Source organism: Theropithecus gelada, chromosome 3 (assembly GCF_003255815.1).
Source record: "Theropithecus gelada isolate Dixy chromosome 3, Tgel_1.0, whole genome shotgun sequence".
Lineage (NCBI taxonomy): Eukaryota > Metazoa > Chordata > Mammalia > Primates > Cercopithecidae > Theropithecus > Theropithecus gelada.
The window spans coordinates 33,803,624-33,818,893 of NC_037670.1; the positions used below are offsets into that span (position 1 = coordinate 33,803,624).

General features: G+C 41.0%; 1 protein-coding gene across 3 annotated transcripts in view; it reads right to left on the minus strand.

Moving 5' to 3' along the window:
* Positions 1 to 15,270, minus strand: part of MAP3K7CL (MAP3K7 C-terminal like) — an 85,061-nt gene that overhangs the window by 50,131 nt on the left and 19,660 nt on the right. The window contains exon 1 of one of the 3 annotated variants that reach the window (XM_025379738.1): positions 3,451 to 3,611. The exons of the other annotated variants lie outside the window; for them this stretch is intronic. The gene's annotated coding sequence lies outside the window, so the exon portion shown is untranslated. Of the gene's footprint in view, positions 1 to 3,450; positions 3,612 to 15,270 lie in introns of those variants that run through there. 3 annotated transcript variants of the gene reach the window in all.

The following is a 15,270-nucleotide window of genomic DNA, read 5'->3' on the forward strand; positions in this document are numbered from 1 at the left end:
GACAAAAACAAGACAGCACCTCCCCCAGGAACTTCTTTCTATTTTAATTGACAAATAAAAATTGTATGTTTCTAGTGTAAGGATTTCTGATCATATACTGTCACAGTCTTTGATTTTAAGGGTAACTGGGAGCCGCTTTTCCTAATCCAAGTTCACTTCAGGCTTAAGATAGCAGAATGATCAACTCTGTATCATTGTGCCCCCAAAGCTCAAAAGAGGAATGACAGGGGTTAGAGCCACTGAACCACTCAATGGTTTCTCTTTCACTAGCTTTGTGGTTCCCTTACTGAAGGAGACAGAGCAGTGTGCAACATTTAAGTCAGGCCACCTGGGTCCCCAACCCAGCTCTGTCTCTTACTCATATAGGTCTTTGGTTAAATTCCTTAATAAATTATATGCCACAACTTCCCCACATATAAAATGGGGGATAATTATAGTACCTGTCCTACAGGTTGTTATGACAATTAAAAGAATAATACAAGTATGTGCAACAATGCCAGAAATAAAACAGGCACTATGTAAATAGAAATCATTTTTTCAAGGGGCAAAAACATAGGAAAAAAACCACACCCAAAGGATACCTAGATTTAGAAGACCTAGGTTTGCATGGTGATGCTGCCTTCAAAAGCTGTGGAAGTTTAGATCGGACACTTCATACCTCCAGGACTCAGTTTTTTCATCAAGGTTAACAAACTTTTTTTGTAGAGGGCCAGGAGATAAATATTTTAGGTTTTTCAGGCCATACACTTTCTGTTACAATTACTCATCTCTGCTGTTCTAAGTTGAAAGTAGCCATAGACTATATGCAAATGATGGGTGACTCCAATAAAACTTTATTTACAAAATCAGTAAATAAATGTGCATAGCTGTATTCCAGTAAAACTACAGACACTGATATTAGAATTTCATATGATTTCCAAATGTCACCAAAGATTATTCTCCTTTTGATATTTGTCAAATATTTTAAAATATTAAAACCATTCTTAGCTCCTGGGCCATACCAAAACAGGCTGTGAGACAGATTTTACCTGATGCCCAGAGTTTTTGGACCCTTGATTTGTATAGCCAGCAAGCAAGCATGGACTAACTCAGGGTTTCCCCAGATGGGAATAACGTGATGTGTGTGTAGCCACTGTTTTGCCTTTTTAACTTGATTTAGCTATCTATTTATCTAAATGGATTAATCTTTTATCAAATATTTTATTCATAAAAACTTAAATGGTTTTATACTATTTCAGTTTACCATATAAAGTTAATTAAATGTGACATATGTGTTTGTTTGTTTGTTTGTTTGTTGTTTGAGACGGAGTCTCGCTCTGTTGCCCAGGCTAGAGTGCAGTGGTGCGATATTGGCTCACCACAACTTCCGCCTCCTAGGTTCAAGTGATTCTCCTGCCTCAGCCTCCTGAGTAGCTGGGATTACAGGTGCCCGCCACCACACCCGGCTAATTTGTGTATTTTTTAGTAGAGATGGGGTTTCACCACCTTCACCAGGTGGGTCTTGAACTCCTGACCTCATGATCCACCCACCTCAGCCTCCCAAAGTGCTGGGATTATAGGTGTGAGCCACTGCTCCTGGCTTGTGTTCCTTTTTCTATAAATACCTAGACAGCAGACTCTTGGAGAAAGAATAAATTTCCTTTAATATTTTTGACTGTATGAGAAAATAATGTTTATCTTATATTTTAGTATTTATATCTTTTCCAAGAATATAACCTAGAAAGGCTAACAGCACCAAATTTTAAAGCTTGTTATTATAGTATAGATAGATTTACTTTACCTTCTTGATGTCATCCTAAGGAAAACATAAATTTCTCATCATCTGTAAATATCCCAGTGTGTACTCCAAAAAGGAAGTGCACTCTCTTCTTTAACACAACCAAATAGCACCATCACACCAACCACCACCACCACAATAATTCCCCAACATTACCCATCATCAGACAGCATTCAAACCTCCAGTTTTATCACAAACATTTTCAATTGTTTTCTCCATTAATTTTTAAATGTTTAATCAAGATCCAAAGTCTGGACACATGATGGACTGCTAAGTTTTTATATTTATAAATCTATAATTACTCTTCCTCCCTCTTTTTTTGCAAATTTATTTGTTAAAGAAACTATAGAGCTCCCAAAGTTGCAACCTCTATAACGTTTTTTAATATGCTTCTCTGTTATCTTTGTCCATCATAAATTAGCCATTGGATCTAGAAACTTGGTCAGATTCAGATGTGACTATTTTTTTGTATTTTTTATTTTTGCAGGACTACTTCAAAGACAGTGAATAACATTTATTTAAAAGATCGGTCAGGTGTGGTGGCTCACACCTGTAATCCCAGGACTTTGGGAGGCCAAGGCACGTGGGTCACCTGAGGTCAGGAATTTGAGACCAGCCTGGCCAACATAGTGAAACCTCATCTTTATTAAAAATATACAAAACTAGCCAGGCATGGTGGTGGGCACCTGTAATCCCAGCTGCTCCAGAGGCTGAGGCAGGGGAATCGCTTGTACCCGGGAGGCAGAGGTTGCAGTGAGCCAAGATCACGCCATTGCACTCCAGCCTGGGCAACAAGAGCAAAACTCTATTTCAAAAAAAAAAAAAAAAAAAAAGATAAAATATTCTCCAGTATTGACTTCATTTTGAAAATAACATTACTTAAGTATAAGCATAAAACTATATATAATCTTTTTATAAAACTCTTATAAAATCAAATCTACAAAGCTCTTATAAACCAATTTTATAATTTAAATTCAAATGAAGTGACAAATTTAAAATACAATTGATAAGGACAGGAGGCAGGAAAATACTGGGTAGAAGAGGGCAGTCCCCAGTGAGGGTGCCACCCTCAAGCCTGGACCCATGGCCCAAAGTAAGAACACGCATTCCTCTTTTCCTACTTGAATGTTGCCTTTTCCAAAATCACCCTGGCCTGCCCTGTACCCCATCCTGTACCCAGAAAAACCCCAGCCTCCGCTGGCAGCAGAGTGGCAGAGAAGTAGAGAAAAGAAGCAGCAGCTGGACGTCAGTGAAAAGCAGCTTAACTTAAGAGGGACGGCTTGATGGTGGGACCTCAAAGAAGAGTTCAGCAGTGGATGGCCAAACTCCGGGGGAAGACCACCTTCCCACTCCATCCCCTTTCCAGCTCTCTATTCCACTAAGAGCCAGTTTCATTGGCAAGAAAATCACCCACATTTATCATCTTCAATTCGTTCATACAACGTGATTCTTCCTGAACACTGAATGAGAGCTCAGGATACAGAGGGCTGTCACATTGAGCTGTTAAACACTTAAGTCACCCGTGCATAGCAAAGCTAAGACTGCAGTGTAACACATGCCCTCTAGGGCTCCAGGGGTCATGGGTGCGCCCCCAGATGCTGCCACAGAGCCGCACAAAATTCTGCTCCTGCTGACACCCAGAAGCACTCATCCTGGCCCCTGTACCCACTTACCTGCATGCTCCCTGTCCCATGAGGGGTTGAATGCTGTGGGCTAAGTAAACAAGCCACCCCTTTCACAAGTCCCGCTAAGGCGTCAAGGAAGATTTGCTGTTTTACAACTCAACTACATAAATTTAACATGAGGGAGCACGTTCCAGAAACAAAACAGGTGCACAAACGTGAACATGGGACACATTCTGTAGTGTACATTTGGTTTGAGTTCCTCCTCCCCATGCTGATGACTGAGTGCTCGTAGGACTTTCCCTCTGTGGCCTGCTTTGCAACTTAAATTTGACTGGTGCCTGTGACATCCTTGGTCTTCATGCAGCAAGAACACATTGTGAGGAAAGTGCTGAGTGCCTGGTGTTCGGAAATGTTGGTCTCTCTTTTTTTCCCCAACCACAGCTACATTTACCCATGAACACAACCCTCTTAAAATCAGAAGGCCTACGAGATGTAGCCTAAGTATGCTTCAGACATTTCTCAAATAAGCTTCAGTGTTAAGGTCATATATTTACTGAAATTATAAAGCAAACTCATTGAAGTATTTCTAAAAATCCCAAACACTGAACTGCATGGCTTATTAAAGATCTGGTTCACTATCTTTTCGGTTTATGTCTTTACTTGGAAACCCTCCTACTGCAAGAAAGGACCAAATGCCAACAAACCTCCCATGTGAATGTGAGAAAAGAAAAAAGAAGTTTAGCTCTGAATGAACCTATATTCTTTTAGTTGCAGGAGTCAAGAACCAACTTAACATTAGCTTGAATACCAACAGGTAATTATTGGTTCACAAAACTAGGAAATCCAGGGGCCTATTTTTTTTAGACATTGATTTACCCAAAGGCACAACTGATAGTGATAGGGAACTAACTTACTCCACTTCATGGTCAGCTTTCTTTACATTAGCTTCATTCTCAGATGGAGTTTTCCCATGAGTTGGCCACCAGCTGCCTACATTTATGTCCTACCAGCTTTACCAACCCATGAAGAGAAGACCTTTTCCCTCAGAATTCCCAGGGAAGACAGTCATTGCCCAAACAGGAGTGCCATTTCCCTCACCGTAGATAATGGGTAGTACTTGAACAGGTGAAGCCTGCAATAGGGGCTCATGAATGAAGTTGGGTAGGGAAGGCATTATTCCTCATATATATATGATAGCTACTGAATTTACATAGGAACTAACTGAGACTTATAAAGTTTCAATGATTTGCCCAAAAAAAAAAAATATATATATATATATATATATTTTGATACAGGGTCTGACTCTGTTGCTGCACTTCTGTTGCTCAGGCTGAAGTGCAGTGGCACAATCACAGCTCACTAATGCCTCAACCTCCCAGGCTCAAGTGATTTTCCCACCTCAGACTCCCAAGTAGCCGGAACTACAGGTGTATGTCACCATGCCCAGCTAATTTTTGTATTTTTTGTAGAAATGGGGTTTCACCATGTTGCCCAGGCTGGTCTCGAACTCCTGGGCTAAAGCAATCCACCCACCTTGGCCTCCCAAAGTGCTGGGATTACAGGCATGAGCCATTATGCCCAGCCTATTTCTCAAATTGATTAAAGAAAGAAAAGGAAGGAAGGAAGGAAGGAAGGAAGGGAGGAAAAGAGGGAAAGAGAGAGAGAGGGGGAGAGAGAGAGAGAAAGAAAGAAAAGAAAGAAAGAAAAAGAAAGAAAGAGAAAGAAAGAAAGAGAGAGAGAGAAAGAAAGAAAGGGAGGGAGGGAGGGAAGGAAGGAAGGGAAAAGAAAAGGAAGGAAGGAAGGGAAAAGAAAAGGAAGGAAGAAAAGAAAGAAAGAAAGAGAAAGAAAGAAAGAGAAAGAAAGAAGACTCAAACATTCTATGCTAATACCTTCATGAGTAGAATACGTCAAAGTCCCATGAAATATTCTCATTTTAAGGTGACGAGAAATGAATTATGTGGGGCAAATACTATGTGCCAGACACTCAGCTAAGCCCTTTTCATACCCATGTTGTAATTTAATGCACAAAACACCCCTTTAAGATAGCTACTGTAATTCCTGCTTTATACAGGAACTGAGACTTACAAAGTTTCAATGATTTGCCCAAAGTTCCAGAGCTCATAAAGTGTAAGAGCCAATTTGTTTGCCAAAATTAAATCTCTTCATTGACACACCAAAATCCTGTTTATGGTATGTGGCTCAAATTGCCTTTGTAGGAGATACCTTTTCATTGGTGCCAAAGATACAAATACACAACGATACAAATACACAAATAAACAAAGACACAAAGATACTAATAGATTGGGAGACTCCATCTCAAAAAAAAAAAAAAAAAAGAAAATTCCCCAAACTGGAAACAAAAGATCAAGCTTCCAAGGAGGAAAAACATAAGATCTCATAAAAAAATCAGTTACCAGAAATGTTTTCATATTTCTCCATAACAATGCTGGAAACCAGTAGGAAATGGAACTAATCTTCAATATGCTAAAGGAAAAAGTATTTCCAACCTAAAGTTCCGTATCTGACCAAACTATCAATCAAGTTTTAAGATTAAAGTCCAGGCATGGTGGCGCATGCCTGTAATCCCAGCACTCTGGGATTCCGAGGCGAGTGGATGACCTAAGGTCAGAAGTTCAAGACCAGCCTGGCCAACATGGTGAAACCCCATCTCTATTAAAAATACAAAAAAATTAGCCAGGGATGGCAGGTGCCTGTGATCCCAGCTACTTAAAAGGCTGAGGCCGGAGAATCCCTTGAACCCATAAGGCGGAGGTTGCAGTGAGCCGAGATCACGTCACTGCACTCCAGCCTGGGCAACAAGAGTGAAACTTCCATCTCAAAAAAAAAAAAAAGTTTTAGGATTAAGGTCTTCAACAAAATTTTTATATCCCATGCGCATTTTTCAAAAAGCTACTGGTGTAAACAAGGAAAGAGAAAGCCTGGAACACAGGAAACACAAAGGCCCAACACCACACTGGGTAAAATGGCCCTTCGGGACGGCAATAAAAGGGAATCACAGTGACCCTGTGTGCCAGACCTCACAGAAGCAGGTCTGAAAGCCACAGGAATGGCTCCATTAGGAATAGGAAATGGTTAGACTACTTGATTGATGCCATATTGAGAAGACATTTAGGCAACTGGCAGAAGCCCAAAGACCTTTAGGATTGAATCAGTGATGAGTACATGGAATAAAAAGGTAAGCAAACAAACAAACAAAAAATTTAGCCTGCCCTCCAGGGACAGGGCTGAAACTGTACTGCAAAGTAAAAATAACCACTGTTGACTATTTGCCTCAGCTGTGAATACATTTACAGCAGCCTCATATTGTCAATATTGAATGTTGATCTAACAAAAATTACACTGTGGAAAGGAGGTGGCATAGAAAGGGTGTTTGTGTGTGCGGTGGTGTGGGGATGCAGGGAGAGAGCCAGATCCTCAGCCTGCATGGGGAGAAGCCAGTAGATAATGGCCGAGACTGGAAAAAGCAAGAAATAGTCATGCAAACACATGTCATAGAAGTGGGAGGTAAAGACCAGCACCATCATCTAGACAATGTTTACCTCTGGAATGGGGAAAACAGGAAGAAGGAGGGCTGAACCCTCTTGGGTTTTTTGTAATAAATCTTGCAGAACTATTTGACTCTTTAACATATGTGCATGCAAAACCTAAACAAAAATTAAAAGGTTTAAAGATCCATTTGTTGGCTCACTCTTGCCTAAAGAATCACGTCTTTAGTTTGGCATCCAAAGCCCTTCATAATTTGTCCTCCTTTCCTCCATACCCATCTCATGCTCCCACCCTCCCTACAATGGGGTCACACTGAACTTCTCTCAGTGTTTTCGATACTATGGCCACGTTGTCAACTTTGTGCCTTCACAGATCAAGGCCCTCACTCCTGTCACCTCCTCTGTGTAGTCATTTCAACCCCTGTCCTCCCAAAACCCTTTGATCATTCTCCTGCTAACGCACTGAGTACCACATTGTGTTGCTTCCATTTACCCACCCCACTGTCACCCCTAATTCAATCAAAGACACATGTTCAGTGCCTTGCCCTTAGCAGGGCCTCAATAAATATTTCTGGAACTAAATTGAACCTGGGATGCAAATGCCTAATAGTGAAGGAACCCATAAAATCAGGGAAACATAGAGAAAAGTTAAGACACATGGAGAAAAATTAAGACACTTTGGGAGGCCAGGGCAGGCAGATCACCTGAGGTGAGGAGTTCAAGACCAGCCTGGTCCACTTGGTGAAACACTGTCTCTACTAAAAATACAAAAATTAGCCAAGTGTGGGGGTGCACACCTGTAATCCCAGCTACTCAGGGGATTGAGGCAGGAGAATCGCTTGAACCCGGGAGGCAGATGTTGCAGTGAGCCAAGATCGCACCACTGCACTCCAGCCTGAGCAACACAGAGAGACTCTATTTCAAAAAAAGGAAAAGAAAAGTTTAGACATCCTGGTTTAGTTTGGCAATATCTGTAGTTTTGTCTACTGCCAGACCAGGTCCAAGTTAACCTTTTAACTTTAGATCTGTTTTTGTGAAGAATCAATATCCCAAACCCACAGGTATGGCCAAGTGAATCGAGGCATCCTTGCCCCCAAAAGGCATGTAATAAGAACACGCATGCTCATAGTTTACCACAGGCTATTGTTTTGCTGGTGGGAGGTGGGGGAACATACATTCTTCAGGCCACAGCCGAGTGGCTACAGATAATAAAGGGGATTTTAAAAGCTGTGTGAGGTGGCCAGGCGCAGTGGCTCACGCCTGTAATCCCAGCACTTTGGGAAGCTGAGGTGGGCGGATCCTAAAGTTAGGAGGTCGAGACCATCCTGGCTAACACGGTGAAACCCCATCTCTACTAAAAACACAAAAAATTAGCCAGGTGTGATGGCGGGCGCCTGTAATCCCAGCTACTCGGGAGGCTGAGGCAGGAGAATGGCGTGAACCCGGGAGGCGGAGGTTGCAGTGATCTGAGATCATGCCACTGCATTCCAGCCTGGGCGACAGTGCAAGACTCCGTCTCAAAAAAATTTTTTTTAATTTAAAAAATCAAATTAAATTAATACTCTCTAAAGTTTCCTATAATTCTAAATTCCTTAATTTTAGTAGGTGGAGCCAGCCCCTGAATAAAAAAATAATTATCCACAGAATTTCTTCTCTGGTTTTGATTCTGTACAGAGTCAACTGGTTTGTAACCAACCAAAAATACATTTTACAGCAGTAGTCGAGAAAAGAGCAGAATAAAGATAATCTCTTCCTCTCCCTGTGGAAGGCAGTTACCAACACAACCCTCAATTTTACTGCCAAACCCATTTAGTCATGAGATATTTGGTACCCGAGTAAAATCCATTCAGTCCCTGATCACACTGTGAAACCTGAGGACATTCAGAAAAGTCACAAGAAAGAGATCATGTTTTGTTCATAAAAACATCTTTCAAATTAAGCCATCACATCCTAAAATAGTAGATTAAAATCACCCAGCAGGACTTCTTCCTGAAAGCATGCAAATGCACAATCCTTGTTTAGAAGTGAGTGTCAATTACTTGTGCACACACAAAAATGACTAATCGCTGGGGCCTAATAAGACACCTGTCAATTTTCCTTTTTTTAGCTTAGCTACTTTCAATTCATAGGAGTTGTCCAATACAAACAGCATTTTGCTGACAGTTTTGTGTGTTCTTCAGTGGTGATAGCATTCAGACTAAAATGGAGCATCAGATATTTCTATCCACTTCTTAAAAATACATTTTAAGAATTACAGTATTAACCACAAATGAATGGCTGCCCAGCCTCACAAATGAGACACAGAAATAGCATTGTTAAGTCCATCAGAGAAGGAATAGCTTTCCATCGCCGCTCCAGCTAAATGGGAATGAAGATTTCCTAGAAGAGTCCACAAATAGAATATGACATTTTCCTGGAACAGAAAAATTCTAGTGAAGGACAGGAGATTATCTTCTTTTGAGATTTTAGGATCTTATAATTTACATTAATTAAATTAAATTATGTCAAATAGAAGAAATATATTGATAGTTAAGACAGATTTCACAGATGCTTTTGTGTCTGAAATAAGAGTATGCATTATTAAACCACAAAAAGCCTTACTTAAGGTGAGCATGACAATATTAGGATCAAAGTGATATTTCACAGGTTGCCAAATTAATCTGAACAATTCAAATTAGACAAGTGTGTTCTGCAGGGCCCTTTATGGCCTGAGTACCATGAAAATGGAAGTTATTTATATGTCAGGAAATCATTCCTGAACATGAAAAAGTATATTGCTTTAAAAAGCTTTTCGGACTAACTATAGCTGATTCACACCCTGAATGATAAAATTATTTATATATTCAAATTTTTAAAGAACTCTTTGAAGAGCCTAATTAGCATGCTTTTAGTATTCTTTTTCCAAATTTAGATTCTGAAATTCAGAATGAACAAGAATGACATTCCCTGTTTATCAAGAAAAAGTAACCGAAGATGAATCAGAATACAGACAGAAGTTTGTACTCTCTTTGGGTTTCTTAAAGGAAGACTTTAGGAAAATTTTATCTGCCATTGACCTGAGATATTTTTAATAATTTTCTTTAAGGACACATTAGGAACAAAAAAAGTAGTCATTTTAACGAGATATTTCCATTTGTGGCTACATGGGCAGTAGGAAAGAATGGAGGCTCATGTGATTCTGTTACTAATGTTAGAGCTAGAAGACTTCTTTCAGATCATCTAAATCATCCTCTGATTTTACACAAGAAAGCTCATCCATCATTTATATTTACATTTATATTTTTTACATATTTGTACTTACAAGTTTTCTTCATGTGTTGATACCAAGATCCCGAATGTCATTTACTTGACTCTTCTAAATTCATGTGACTTAATAAGGTAAGAATCTCATGGCTTGTTCAGTGACAGAGTTAGTATAGCTTAAGATTTATTCTAGCCTGCTACAGCACTGGAAATACAAAGAAATAACAAATAAAAACAAAACTCATGAACTACCCATTGCCACTGTTTACTGTTGCACATGGGATACAGAAAAGCATTCAAAAATGCTGATTGAATGGAAGAGCTTCACTGAAGAAACCACTAGAGTATACGTAAATAAACTACGCAGAAAGCCATGGAACAGATGGAATCCAAGGCTTCCTTTACCACCAATTCACTGTGTTATACTCTGAGCTAGTAACAATTTCTCTGCTTCCCAGATTACTCCTCTGTCATTTTTTAGATTTCATTAATGTTTATATAGATTGCATATGTGCCAGGCAGTACATTAAGGGCTTTAAATACAATAATTAATTTAGTTCTCACAATGATCCTGTGAGCAGGGCCAGCGTCCTGGCAAGTGTCACAGGGCCCACGCTCAGAGGGGTCCCACACTTGGTTTGATGTTATGCTGCTGCCATCTTGAAAGCTGAACAAGGGGCCTAGCATTTTCATTTCATTGAAATTCAAACAAGAGTCTCTGGAAGCTATGTAACCAGTCCCACCTATGAGGCAAGAACTATTATCACCCCAGTTTTACAGATGGGGAAATGGAGGTAAAGGGAGGTCAAATAACCTACCTAAGGTCAAAAAGCTAGTCATTTTTTAAGTCAAGTTTCACATCCAGGCCATGGCTGTGACCACTCTGGCCCCCTGCACTGAGGGATAACTCTGGAGGCCTTTATTGCTAAGTTCCCTGATATTTCTGCAATTCCAACGAAGGCCCTCTACTAAAAAGCATGTTGATTTCACTCGTTCCTCCTTCCATCAATGCTTTTTATAGATGCAGAATTGCAGTGAATAGAGAAAAACACAAACAAGCCAAATTTGAAAAAAGAACTGCTTAGCTAAATGAAAGGTGAGATGGTTTTAAATGGTCGTGGCAGGGGCTTAGCTATTTAAATGACAAGCTAAACAGGATACCTTTTGGGCTATTTCAGACTCTGATCCTCAAATTAGAGTTTTTAGGAGTGGGATCCAGAGCCCTACATGGGGAAGACCAAGTTAGCCCGGCATGGTGAGGCCACAGCAGAGGCGGGACACATCAAAGGAAGCACTCTGCACTGCCTTTTATAGATGTGAAAACAGCCCAATCCCCCTGCTGTCCAATGGGCAAACATAAATAAATGGCTTGCATCAGCTGAGGATCAAATACTAAAGAAAACAGTCAAGATTTCCTCAGGGCTCTGTGTCACAGGTCAAGTCTCCTGTAGAGAGAAGCATCTGGCCTCCTGTGGCTCCTAGATTTTCTTGTCCAAGTCTTTCCACACCCGCCTTCTATCGAAAGTAACCTTGGGTGACTCACTTTGACTAGAATATTTGAGCTCAAGGGGATGGAATGTAGACATTCCCATTAATCCAGGGCCTGGTCTACACCATACAGTCTCTGAGAGTTTATTATTATTATTATTTGCCATCATTTAGGGTCCCATCTACACTCTGCTTTAGAATTTTAAAAATCATAGCCGGCTGCAGTGGCTCATGCCTGTAATCCCAGCACTTTGGGAAGCCAAGGCAGGTGGATCTTTTGAGCCCAGAAGTTTGAGACCAGCCTGGGCAACATAGCAAGAACCTGTCTCCACAAAAAATACACAGCTTAGCAAGGTGTGGTGGCTCACACCTGTAGACTCAGCTACCTGAGTAGCCTCAGCTACTTGAGAGGCTGAGGTGGGAGGATCAATTGAGTTCGGGAGGCCGAGGTTGCAGTGAGCCATGACTGCACCACTGCCCTCCAGCCTGGGTGGCAGAGCAAGACCCTGTCTCAAAAATAAATAAATAAATAAATAAATAAATAAATAAATAAATAAATATAAAAACAAAATAAGGCCTGGCGCAGTGGCACACACCTATAATCCCAGCACTTTGGGAGGCCAAGGCAGGCAGATCAATTTTGACCAAGAGTTCGAGACCAGCCTGGTCAACATGGTGAAACCCTGTCTACTAATAATACAAAATTTAGCTAGGCATGGTAGTGCACGCCTGTAGTCCCAGCTACTTGGGAGGCTGAGACGTGAGAATCTCTTGAACCCAGGAAGTAGAGGTGGCAAAAAGCTGAGATTGTGCCACTGCACTCCAGCCTGGGCAACACAGCAAGACTCTCTCAAAAATAAATAAATAAATTAATTAAATTAAATTAATTAGAATAAAACTCTCCTTTTATTTGAGTTAACTCCCAAATGTAGATCAATGAAAAGGCACCCCAGATTTGGGCAGAAATGATGCCTCTAAAAAGAACCACAGAAGCTGCTATTCTAAACCAAGCACACTCCTTCCTCATTGCCAAACGCCCTTGCCCAGTGCAGACCAGAGCCATGTAAGCAACACTGAACAGGCCAGCAACTGATGCTTAAGTAGGCATTATATGGCCAGGTGTGGTGACCAAGGTGGGCGGATCATCACCTGAGGTCAGGAGATCAAGACCACCCTGACCAACATGGTGAAATCCCATCTCTACCAAACTACAAAAATTAGCTGGGCTTTGTGGCACACCTGTAATCCCCGCTACAGGGGAGGCTGAGGCAGGAGAATTGCTTGAACCTGGGAGGCAGAGGCTGCGGTGAGCCGAGACTGCGCCATTGCACTCCAGCCTGGGCAACAAGAGCAAAACTCCATCTCAAAAAAAAAAAAAAGATACAGATAGATGGATACATCAATAGATAATATATATGCACAGAGACACATAAATATATCTTAATAATATATCATAGAATAATGATATAATATTTATGAATGTGTTTTTAAATGTTAATAAGTTAACACTTATTGAACTGTGAACTAAGTACTGTTTTAAATATTTTTCATAAAGTGACTAATTTAACTCTCACAAAATTGCTGTCAGGGGCCAGGTGTGGTGGCTTGCACCTATAATCCCAGCACTTTGGGAGGCCAAGGCAGCCAGATCATTTGAGCCCAGGAGTTTGAGACCAGCTTGGGCAACATGGTAAAACCCTGTCTCTATAAAAATTACAAAAAATTATCTGGGTGTGGTAGTGTGTACCTGTAGTCCCAGCTACTTGGGAGGCTGAAGTGGGAGGATCACTTGAGCCCAGAAGATTGAGGCTTCAGTGAGCCGTGATCATACGAGTGAGACCCTGTCTCAAAAATAAATAAATAAATAAACAAACAAATAAATAAATAAAAATTCTATGAAGATGGTACTAGTGTTAACTCCATTTCCCCAAGGTGAAAACGGGGGCACAGAGTGATTAAATAACTGATCCATAGTCACAAAATTAGGAAATGGCAGAGTCAGGATTCAAATCCAAGCAGTCTGGTTCCAGATACAACGTTTCTAAACACACTATCCAAGGATTATTTTCAAATAGGAACCCTTAAAGAAGAAGCATCCCAGAAGAAGAAATTCTAATGGGAGTACAGGATCGAATGCTCTCAACTATTTTGTCGAGGTATTGGAGATGAGAGTCGAATGTAGGGGTGAGAAAGATGTAGCATAAAAGTTCCAAAGGTCAGCCGGGCGCGGTGACTCACGCCTGTAATCCCAGCACTTTGGGAGGCTGAGGCGGGTGGATCACGAGGTCAAGAGATAGAGACCATCCTGGCTAACACGATGAAACCCTGTCTCTACTAAAAATACAAAAAATTGGCCAGGCGTGGTGGGGGCGCCTGTAGTCCCAGTTATTTGGGACGCTGAGGCAGGAGAATCGCTTGAGCCTGGGAGGCGGAGGTTGCCATGAGCTGAGATTCCGCCACTGCACTCTAGCCTGAGAGACAGAGAGAGACTCCGTCTCAAAAAAAAAAAGTTCCAAAGGCCTCGTTTGCTGGGAGGGAAGGCGGAAGAACGAGGAAATGTATTCTGACGGAGGGAGAAAGCATGAAGCTTAAAGGACATCTGGATTACGGAAATCATTGGAATCTTGTTTTCAAAAATCATAAAGAAATGTCTATGTAATTATGAGAGACAAGAAGGGAACACAGAATGGAAAAATATAGTAATTATCAAGGGAAAAGAAACCAATTGAACTTGATCAAACCTACCAAAGGGAAAAAGAAAATAGCATATAAAAATGTATAAAATAAGTAGCAAATATAAAGATATATGAAAAAATCTAATACATCAATCATTAAACTACAAAGCAGAGACTGGGTTTTAAAAAAAATCCTAGGTTAATACTAATTGCAAGGAAGACACATAAAACAAAATGATAAAGAAAAATTTGCTGCTATAAGGATTGAAGAGTGCATGTAATTTCAATCCTTCCAAAAACTATAATGAAAGTTTTTTTATGTTTTATTTTATTTTATTTTATTTTTCTGAGACAGTCTTGCTCTGTCACCAGGTTGGAGTGCAGTGGCATGATCTCAGCTCACTGCAACCTCTGCCTCATGGGTTCAAGTGATTCCCCTGCCTCAGCCTCCCGAGTAGCTGGGACTACAGGCGCCTGCCACCACGCCTGGCTAATTTTTTGTATTTTAGTAGAGATGGGGTTTCACCATGTTGACCAGGATGGTCTCGATCTCCTGACCTCAGGTGATCCTCCCGCCTCAGCCTCCCAAAGTGCTGGGATTACAGGTGTGAGCCACTGCACCAGACCTAACAAAAGATTTTGCAATGAAAGAAGACAGAGCTTTAAGGACATGGAGAATTGGAGAGGAGGCAACACAAAGTCGGGGTCTGGACAGGCATAAGAATGAGAGCTGGCTTAGCACATCAGACGGTTTAAGTCATCCATGGGAAAGGTGAAGAATCAGCTTGATTTGCAACACAGTATTCTCCAAAAGCTCAGGAATGGGAGGCACTAGGTACCTCTGGAAGTGGGGGCAAAGTGAGAAACTAAAATAAGGATGGGTTGAAATCTGTGTAAGACACAGTCAGACTCTTCAGTCCCTTTCTACTCCACACTCCTTTCCTCACCCCAGAGTT